The following is a 10,990-nucleotide window of genomic DNA, read 5'->3' on the forward strand; positions in this document are numbered from 1 at the left end:
GGGCAGCAGTCACCAACCTTTTAGGCACCAGGAACGGGTTTCGTGAAAGACAATTTTTCCATGGACCAGGGTTGGGGGAATGGTTTCAGGATAATTCAGGGGTGTTACATTTAAGCTCACCTCCTGCCATTCGGCCGGGTTCCTAACAAGCCGAGACTAGTACAAGTCTGAGGCCTCGAGATTAGGGAACCCCTGCTTTGGGGGATGGGGAAGACTAGTGACTTGATAGGGCCTCAAGGGGCCTTTTAGGTGCTGGTGATTTTCTTTCTCTTGTTCTGGATGCTAGTTATACATGTGAAAATTTATTAAACTGTACACTTACATATAGTTTTTTATATGCATGCTATATTTCTATTAAAAACTAAAAAAATTTTCGAAAAGTTGAGGGAAAAAAATGGTGGTGCTTACTTCATAAGCTTTTTGTGTGGATTAAATGAAGCATTACATCCAACAGTTAAAATAATGCCAGGTACTTAGAAATGGTAGTTATTATTAATGTTTTCCAACCATACCCAGAGCCTTTTTGCCCAGGACAGCCTTGCTGGGCCTTGGCCTGCAGAGAACCCAGCTCACAGGGGAAGTAGAAGGGGTGCGAAGGCAAAACCCCAGGTCCTGTCTGGTCTTCCTTCTTGGGCTGCAAAGTATGGGAGACCCTGTTGACAGACATATTCCCTAGAGTTCATAGCAACTCAACCTTCTTTGGGTGTACATTTTTAAAAGATTTTATTTATTTGTTTTTAGAGAGAGGGCAAGGGAGGGAAAAAGAAAGGGAGAGAAACATCAATATTTGAGAGAAACATTGATCGGTTGCCTCTCACATACCCACAACTGGGGACCTGGCCTACAACCAGGCATGTGCCTTAACTGGGAATCAAAGCTGCTTCCTTCTGGTTTGCAGAGTGACACTCAATCCATTGAGCCACATCGGTCCCAGCTCATTGGGTATATTATTGATACAAAGTAATAGTAAAATAGCAAGAAAAAAAATCTGGCAGTGAAGGTTCCTCTCCCAGAGGCAGGGTAACTCTTCCTTCCTCCAACACCCCTCTGTCTTTACTTCCCTCTCCCATAAGCACTGTATGCTTCAGCTACATGTACATGCATCTGCTCCTCCATTAAGCGCTCCCTCCCTCTCATACCTCTCTCTTTGGACATAGCCTCATTTCCTCTGTCTGGAATGCCTGCCCATTGTGGGGAAAGAAGAAACTTACTTCTGCCTTCAAGGTTCTTTCAGCTTGATCTACTAATCAAATAGATATGAGACAGATTAACAAGAGAAAATGACCAAATTTAATTACATACATGTGAATGGAAACCCCACATACATGAGAGATTCAGGGACAGAAAGTTAAAATGAGGCATACATGACATTCTGAGCTAAGATTGAGGTAAGGTGCCTTGGGGGCTTCAAAGGGTCATTGCAGGATCATAAGAGGAGCAGATGTTTAGAAATTAGACATTTTCCCTGCACTATAAATAGGTCATAAAACGTTATTTCTGGTGACAGCTGTTATTATGGGCAAGGCCCCTAATTTAAATTCTTTAAGGGAGAGGTAAAAGTATCTCACAAGTCTGCTGTCTGCTCAAAATAATTCCAATGCCAAAGTGGCATGTTTTGGGAAGGCCTGTTCTGAACCCCTACACCATCTGGCATACTCACTCTGTATGACCCAGCTCTTCATCTCCGTAAAGTCTTCCGCAGCTGTATGTCACAAACTAGTAAGTGGTAGAGCTGGGCCTCAAACCAGGCATGTTCAACTCTGCAATCTATGCTGTACATCTCTACTTGATATATGCGCTCAAGTAATAAATACACTTGACTCTTATAGGCCTCAGCGCCTTTAAGATAAAGGGGTTAGGTGACATCTTGGGTTCCTTCCCACTGTATTATCTTATTTCAATATATACCAATGCCTTATCTTGTTTATAGCTTTACAATATCCTTCCTATAAACATTATCTCAAAGGAGAAAAATGCCTTTTCCTATTCCCTTGTTGCAGACAGCCTCAGCCAAACACAGGGGAATATCACTATGTTCATTTTCCCTTTCACCTAAACTTGAAATTAAATAAAGCTACCTTTCTCATGGACCAGAGGCGAAGGTAATGGGCCACAAGTAACGAATCATGACTCCAGATGATTTCTGTTTTGACCAGTTCAAACTCCATGCAAACTGGTCACCAGCAGGAAGAGTCTCTTTGATGACCCAATTAATCTACCTTCCTATTCATCCCTGAACTTGATCCTCTGCCATTCTTCTTTTATTTCCCTCCAAATACCTGGTAAAGGAAATGGCAATTGCTCTTTTGCATGCCTTTCATCTTGACTCAGTTTCCAAGCAGGCTAACCTTCTGTCCAACTGAACTTCATGTATTTTAGTCTGCCATGGCTCCTTCCCTTCTCTATCTAAAATAGATAACTTGGGTAGAAGCAATCAAAAGATACATCTCACTAAATTTCAAATCGATTTTTCATCTCACCTCTTTTCCTCCCAATGTTGTAGGTGGTTATGTATCAGAGAGGGCTGACCAGATAGTTGGGTAGTGGGGGAGGGAACCCCAGGTGGTATGAAAGGCTCGCTTCCCCGGACTGAGGGAGGGGTAGCAGGAAACCCCAAAGTGGTGGATTGAGGCCTAAGCAGATGCGAGCCAAGCGCCAGGGTGAGGGTAAACAAACTGGTGCATGACCCCGCCCTGGCAGACTCGATGGGCCCCTGCGCCCAGCTAGAAATGCTCCTACCTGCTTTTGCATCATGGTGGCAGGCGGAGGGGCAAAGACGCTGTGGGGGCTGACCCTTGTGGTAGAAGTTTGCCTGAATGGGCTGGCAAGTTGGACACTTCCACAACACGCAGGATTCAGGGGTAGAAGATTTAAACAGAGGGCGTGCAGAAACTTGTCTTTTTCTCCTTCCCCTCGCTAGCCCAGGAAGGGGCCCTGGAGACCATATGGTCTGGCAGTGTTCCCAACCCTTCTTTGCATGAGAAGCGGCAGCAGCATGGGCAACTGGCACTGTTCTAGACTGCACAGTCCCACTTGGCCAGGTGCGTGGATGCGCTGGCAATCCAGAAGGACGGGGCACAGGCCCTGAGCTGGCAGGCAGTGGCTAGAGGAAAGGGCAGCGTGGAACAGGCAAGATCCTGGAAAGTAGCACAGACTCCAAAAGAAGCCTGGAGCCAGACTGTGGCCAGGAACCAGCTAAGCTGCCTGGATAATCATGCTACAGCCATATGCTTATTCCAAAGGATGGCATTTTTAAATGGTAGAAGGAATTCCAGGCACAGCCTAGAACTTATCTGGCAAAGGGTGGAGGAGTTATTTGTCTCAGGGTATTTTAAAGGGAATGGCCTTTGAGACAGAAGCCCATTATCCAAAATTGTGTAGTTTTTGAATGGACAACTCCTTTCCTTTTTCACCAAGCTTGTGCCTCCACAGTTTGTAGTGGCGGACAGCAGAACCCCATATGCTGTTTGGTAACAGTTATAGGTTTGAAATTTTATAAATTGAAATTATCCTGTGCTGTCACAATTTTATGTATTTTTATTTTCTCTAAGTGAATGTAACCATTAAATGAATTCATAATATAGCTTACTTTTTGTTATTTATTTATATTTAACTTATTCCTTACCATACCTTTTTTACCATAGTTTACCATATCCTTTGTGTATTTATAGAATACAGAAAGAATAAAATTTAAATAGGTAAAAGAGAATGGCAAAGAGGAATTAAGATGAAGCTTATTGTTTTTATATTATCATCATCACATCAGATAATTAGCGTTCACAATAGGAGAAACTAGGTGATTCAACAAGGATGAAGAGGGGGGGAGGCAGAGACAAATGTATTTAAAAAGTAAATAAATTTTAAAAAATAGTAATAAATAAATAAATAAATAAAAACAAGGATGAAGAAACAGTTACTAAAATAGTAATTTATTGTATGCAAATAAGGTACCACGCTGGAGCTTATAAATTACTATAAGATCTTTTGTAGTTTCTTACTGTAACATGACACAGTGAGGAATAAACATTGACTTTGAAACCAGAGTCCCAACTTTCTTGTTGTTGTTGTTGTTGTTTTTCAAGTACAGTTGTCTCCATTTTCCTCCCACCACTCCCCCTCTCCCCACCCATCCCCACCTCCCATCCTTGATCCTACCCCGCTTTGGTTTTGTCTATGTGTCCTTTATACATGCCCTTGACAACCCCTCCCCTTCTTTCCCACATTATCTCCCTCCCCCTGACTCTGGTTACTGTCAGTTTGTTCTTTGTTTCAATGTCCCTGGTTATATTTTGTTTAATTGTTTGTTCTGTTGATTAGGTTACACTTATAAGTGAGATCATATGGTATTTGTCTTTCATTGCCTGGCTTATTTCACTTAGCATAATGCTCTCCAGATCCATGCATGCTCTCATGAAGGGTAAGAGCTCCTTTTTTCTTTCTGCCGCATAGTATTCCATTGTGTAAATGTATCATTTTTTGATCCACTCATTTACAAATGACAACTGTTTCATTTCCAGCATTATTGAGGTACAATAGACATATGACGTTGTATAAATTTAAGGCGTACAACATGGAGATCTTACACATCTATATATTGAAAAAAAGAATACCACAACAAGGTTAATTAATGCATCCATCATCTCACATAGTTATAATTTGTGTGTATGTTTGTGATGAGAACTTTTAAAATCCACTCTTAGTGACTTTCAAATATACAATACAATATTGTTAACTGTAGTCACCATGTTATACATCACATCCCCAGAACTTATTCATTCTATAATTAGAAGCTTGTACAGAGTCCCAATTTGAATCTATGCATGCTATGGTGGTAATAATAATATCTGCCTCAAAGGTTTATTATGCAGAAAAATAAGATAATCTGTAAAAGGCCCCAAACATAGCACTGCACAAAGGTTATTAGCACATGTCATTTTCTTTCTCCAGTTAATTTTGCTTTGTTCATGGAAAAATAAAGCTAACTAAAATTTAGATAATCACAATTAACATAATTTTAGAATAGACACAGATCCTGTTGATGGTCCCATCCAGCGGGTCTCTGTGTGCATCCTAGTGGCCTAGGACCCTAATTAAAAACATAGATCCTCAGAGATTGATTCACCTGATTTAGGAAATAGGCTAGAAATGTTTAAAAAGTACCCTAGGACATTCTGATGCAGGTAAACCAAGAATTACACTTCAAAAAACGATCACATTCATCAGACTCTTCTGAGGGACAGAGCAGCTGCGTGATTTGCCTAAGGTAGCAATTTTCTTTTTTCCTATTCTTTTTTTTATTTTTGTCTCCACCTTCCTGCCACCACTTTTCCCTGCCCCCCGCCCCCACATCCCTCCCTCAATCCTTTCCCACTTTGGCTTCATCGATGGGTCCTTTACTAAGGCAGCAATTTTCAACCGATGTGCCCTTAGCAGACACAGCGGTGTGCCGCAAGAATTTTTAAGACATGCAAATACCTGACTATTTGGTCAGAGACTCTGACCTGTTTTCCCTTAGACTGTCAAATAAAAAAAAAAATGACAACAGCTAACACAACAATAGTCCAGTGTGAATGAATCAAAATTATTTTAAAAAATACAAATATATATAAATTTATATAAAAACATTAAATAACTTGGATGAAAAACCTTGTCCAAGTTTAGCCAGTTTGTATGTGACAGAGTTGGGTCTACAACCTTTTAAGACAATGGTCTTCCAGCTATATCATGCCACCTTCAAAGGATAAATGTCTAAAGGTCCCAGTAAATGTTTGTTGAATGGATGTTAAAATAAAGAGTAAGGAGGAGTGAAGTAGTAAGAAAGAAACAAAACAAAACAAAAAAAACAAAGCTAAGGGGCATTTCCTTAGGGGAACAGGAAGGAATTATGCTTGGTAGTTGGGGAAGAAGGCTACGTGAAGTTAAGAAAGTCTGCCCCAAACACACACACACACACACACACACACTCCTCTCGTGTGCTACCTGTGTGTCAGCCCCCAGGTTTGATTAGTTCCTAAAGGCCTGTGGATAACATGTTTAGTTCTTTTTTGTCCTCTTTCTCCAGAATTAAGAATCAAAGTTGGGTCATTTTAATTTGGGGCCAGAAAGTACAGAAGACAACACTAGTGATTATGTAGTCCAGTGAGTTGCTATGTGCTTCTGCATGCATGAAAATGGACTGGGACACAGAGCCTCAGCCAAGAACCTTCTCCTCAGGTGGCTGCTTCAGCAGTTTTGTTAGAGGCAAGAGCTGCTGGCAGCCACCCTCGGAACCCGTCCATTTGGCCTGGTTTCATTTTGTGAAGGTGCCTGATTCTTCCATTTCTCTGAGTCCTCTTATTGGTCAAGAGCAAGGTGGGAGAGGAGATTTGTTATTGGTTTTTGTTTAAGTATGGTGATTTTGGAAAGATGACTGAGCCAAACGTTTCAAGAATGACTTCACTGTCATATTCACTGTCAGCGTCCACATTCCAGCTCTGGAATTGGATTTGGCAGAGTCTTCTAGGTTGCCTCTGACGAGGCCAATATTAACAGTTCTTAATGACTCAACAAACAACTGAGGAAGTTGGGGAAACATGATTTACCAACCCGTACCAGGGCCATTTCCAGAATCATCCCACTCTCTGAGCTGTAGAATGAAACCCTCAAAGTCAGGAGAATTTTTGTCATCCCACTATGAGTCATTTCTTTTGTCTGAACCACTTAATCAAAGTCCCACATTTGTTCTGATGTTCTATTTTTTAAATATCCTACAAGCTTCGCTAAGACAGGTTATATCATGATCCAAAGTTCAGCAGACATGCAGACCCACACTAGTATAAATGTTATGAAATTTATCAAGGATTCAGAGTTTATCTAAGATGATGCTGGTATTGAGGAATCCTAATACATGTTTAACATATCAGTAAAAAGAGTAAACAAATCAATCTTTCTTTGATGATCTTCAAATGTTAGAACACTGAAACAGAAAAAAAATGTGTGACACAAAGTTATTCTTGTGAGAATGGCGTCTATGATAACAAAATCACTTTTCCAAGGCTCCAGGAATTTTCATGTTCATGTTTGGCTTTAGCGAACTTAAACCACTCTAGGACACAGGAGCCACAGGAGCTGCAAGAGCCAGACTAGGTTCGCTGTGCATCTTGCTTCCGAGCGCTGGCCCCCTGAAGTAGCACCCTTAGTTCCCTGCCTGGAGATGGCCAGGGCACCCAATCTACAATACCAGAGAAGTGGAAGCAGAAAGATGAGTGAAATTGCTGCCATTGTCTTCTTTTTCACAAGGCTAATTCAAAAACATGATTAAGTTGAAAAAAGAAGCAGTTGAGAGGTTTGCTGAGAAATTAATGCTAATACTTCAAGAAAAATATAAAAATCGCTGGTATCCTGAAAAACCATAAAAAAGGCAGGCCTACAGGTGCCTTTGTGTCAGTAAGTTTCAGAGAGTTGATCCCTGAAAGCATTGTGAGAACAGCTGCATCTTGTACAGTAACCTGGACTCGACAAAGGAATTCACTGTGTGGGTGGAATTCTATGAGGTGTGCTGTTGGTATGGAGAGAAAAACAAGGTGAAGGGATTAAGCAAAAAGCAAAACAAAACAAAACCTCATAGACACAAACAACAGTATGGTGATTACCATGGTTACCAGAAAGAAAGGGAAGTGAGAGTGATAGAAAAGGGGAAAGAAGAGATAAATTGTGATGGAAGGAGACTTGACTTTGGGTGGTGAACACACAACACAATATACATATGATGTATTATAGACTTGTACACCTGAAACCAATGATTACCTCAATAAATTCATTACCTCAACATTGAAGCAATTAACCAATGATACCTCAATAAATTCAATAAAAATGTAAAAAAAAAATACAGTGCATTCATTGTTGCTAGCTTTGAAAATGAGGATGAGAACAAGGATGAGATCTCTAAGAAAGTTACCAGGGCCCTTGATAAGTTCACCTCTGATTATCATTCAGGATTCTCTTCTTTGGATGAAGAAACAAGTAAGGAAGTAGAATTAAAACTTTTTCAGTGACTGCAACTCCAAACCCTGTGTATCAGATTTCAGAACTGATATTCCCAGCTCCTCCAAAGTGGCACCCTTTGCCCAGACAAGGCCAGGAATGTACCAAGGGAATGGCCATCAGAGTCACTACCCTCATCCTGTTTCATTTGGTCATCCAAGTCAGGGAAGGTAAGGATAAACCATATGGCCCAATTCCAGTAACATGGGTACCTCCTCCTGGAATGCAGTGTGACTGGAATCATTGGCTTAACCTCACATGTTAACACCTCACTAGCTCCTTCGGATTCTGTTGGTGTTGAGAGAAGGTAAAATAAGTCTGACTACATGTTAAAAGTTGAAAGTTCATACTCATAATAGTCGAGTTAGATGGGTCAAACCATCAAACATTTTTTTATAAAGTTATTGAGAATATTCTTTCTTAAAACATAGGTGCACTTTATTTTTTATTGATTTTATTTATTTATTTTCAGAGAAAGGGGAAGTGAGGAAGAGAGGGAGAGAAACATCAATGTGTGAGAGAAACATCAATCGGTTGCCTAACTCACGCCCCCTAACCAAGACCTGACCTGCAACCCAGGCATGTGACCTGACTGGGAATCGAACCATCCATGTTTTGGTTTGCAGGACAGCACTGCATCCACTAAGCCATACCAGCCAGGGTCACATATTCACTTTATTTATTTATTTTTAAATTTTATTTATTTTTAGAGAGAGGGGGAGGGAGGGATAAAGAGAGGGAGAGAAATATCAATGTGTGGTTGCTTCTCATGCACCCCCAACTTGGAGCCTGGCCTGCAACCTGGGCATGTGCCCTGACTTGGAATTGAACTGGTGACCCTTTGGTTCCTAGGCCGACGCTCAATCCACTGAGCTACACCAGCTAGGGCCATATTCACTTTAGGTATATTGATATAGTTTGAGACTTTGTTAAAGTTAGTCAAGTGCCTGAGTTTTAAATATTGAACTTGCTATTTATATGTATATCAACTCTGTTGTATATGAGAACACTGTAGGAGTGGAAAATCTGTTCTAACACCTTTGAGCATTTACTTATAAAGAATATGTAAGTTGTTTATACATGAGGAAATATATTTTATGTCATTGTTGTTTAGAAGAATTGTATGAATCATGTAGTTGCAAATAAAAAGTAGACTGAGGCATGAAAAAATAAATAAATAAAACCACTCTACTGTCCCAGAAGAAAAAAGACCATTTTTTCTGAAATTAAAATGCAGATCAGCTAGCTCCTGCACCCCGTTTACATTGATCACTTAGATTCTGAATAGATATAACTAATAGGGAGGTAATGGAATATGAACTAAAAAATATTCCCCCCTCCTTGCATTAAGAAGCTTCAGGCTGGCCTTGAAGGCCACAAGAGACAAGAAGGCCACAGGTCACAAGATATAATCTTGGAAATACAGACAAAAGTAAATCTACATATACCTAGGTAATATAGAACTGAATTAAATTGAGTGTCATACATACAATACACGCTGGTTTTTCATTCCTCCTCACACTATACTCCTCTTACATAATTTTTGTTTCCAAAAACCATCCTCTTAGAGTTGAGAGGAAACCACAATGTTGGGAAATGCCTTGTCTGGTTCAGGGACTGTAGCCCCGCTGACAGGCAAGAGAGCCCCAAAGCTGGAAATAATCAAGGAGGCCTTGGGAAAACAGGCCACTGAGGAGACAAAACCTGTCCCCCTGGCAGGGGCGCAGCCCCTGTCTCCTTCACATCACCCTGCTGGGAGATGGCTGGTATTCAATGACGGTTAAGATCCCTCAGTGGAAGGGACAACCTAAGCCAGGCACAGCCACAAGTGGGCATCAGGGAAGAACTTGGGGGACATGGAGAAAGGACAAAAGACCCTCATCCCCAGCTTTGATATGGCCAGAGTTCCCATTCTATCTGAAAGAAGTCTCCTTATCTCCTGGTAGCTCTGCCCTGCCTGTTGGCTCAGGCTTGAAACAATACTAAAGGCAAGTGCAGCCCTAAACTGGATTGGGCAGCTCCTGGGAGTAGGGGGGAATCAGACCTAGAAGTAAGTTTCTAGAAGCATGCTTTGTTTCTCCCTCAAAACCTATGATAACCAGCTCATACTGGGAAAGAGATTTACATCATTCATAAACCCTGACCTGAGGCAAATCTCTTGTGTTCCTCCAATTGTTATCTCTGTCTATTTTCTGTAAACACAGCCTTTTGACACTGATTGACGAGTTTTGTTGTATACCCCTGCACTTATGGTTCTCAATAAAAGACTTTGGACATGGGGACTCAGGGCCTTCTCCACTAGAGGGAAGAGCACCCTTCTCCTGGAAAACAGAGAAATTTTCTGTGATGACTCATTTTGTTTGTCCCCATCTGTGACAACCTGGGGATGGGTTCTGCAGGATCAGAGCCCATGCACCCACCTCAGTTTGCCCCGGACAGTGACCCACAGATCCAGGAGCCCCACACTCCCTGCAACACCACATGGCACTTAGTTTGATGAAGGTTTTACATAAGAAGGAAAGACACTGGGACAGAGAGGAAGTTATAAATAAATGGAATTTTCTTTATTATAGTATCATTTTATTTTTGGTCCTAGCAAGGTAGCTCAGTTGATTAGAGTGTCATCCCAATGCACCAAAATTGTGGGTTCCATCCCTGGTCAGGACACATATGAGAATCAACCAAGAATCAGCCAGTGAATGCATAAATAAGTGGAACCACAAATCAGTGCTTCTCTCTCTCATTTCCTCTCTCTAAAATCAATAAATTAAAAAAAATATCCAGTGTTAAAAATTAATAATTATTATAATCCACAACTCTATACTGTTGATATTTTGTATTATAGCATTCCCATATTTTTCTAAGAAAGTGTATCTATCTAATCTTTATTTACTGATTTTTTTTTTTTAAGAGAGAAGAAGGGAGGGTGAGAGAGAGAAGGAGAAACATGGATTTGTTGTTCCACTTA

At 40.8% G+C, this 10,990-nt stretch overlaps 1 pseudogene; it reads left to right on the top strand.

The window, feature by feature from the left end:
• Window positions 1–6,170: 6,170 nt before the first annotated feature.
• LOC129078368 (protein BTG3-like) lies at window positions 6,171–8,298 on the top strand (annotated as a pseudogene).
• The last annotated feature ends 2,692 nt before the right edge of the window (window positions 8,299–10,990 follow it).

This window comes from Pteronotus mesoamericanus, unplaced genomic scaffold, assembly GCF_021234165.1.
Source record: "Pteronotus mesoamericanus isolate MK-2021 breed Mesoamerican mustached bat unplaced genomic scaffold, CSHL_Meso_final contig_73, whole genome shotgun sequence".
Taxonomy (NCBI): Eukaryota; Metazoa; Chordata; class Mammalia; order Chiroptera; family Mormoopidae; genus Pteronotus; species Pteronotus mesoamericanus.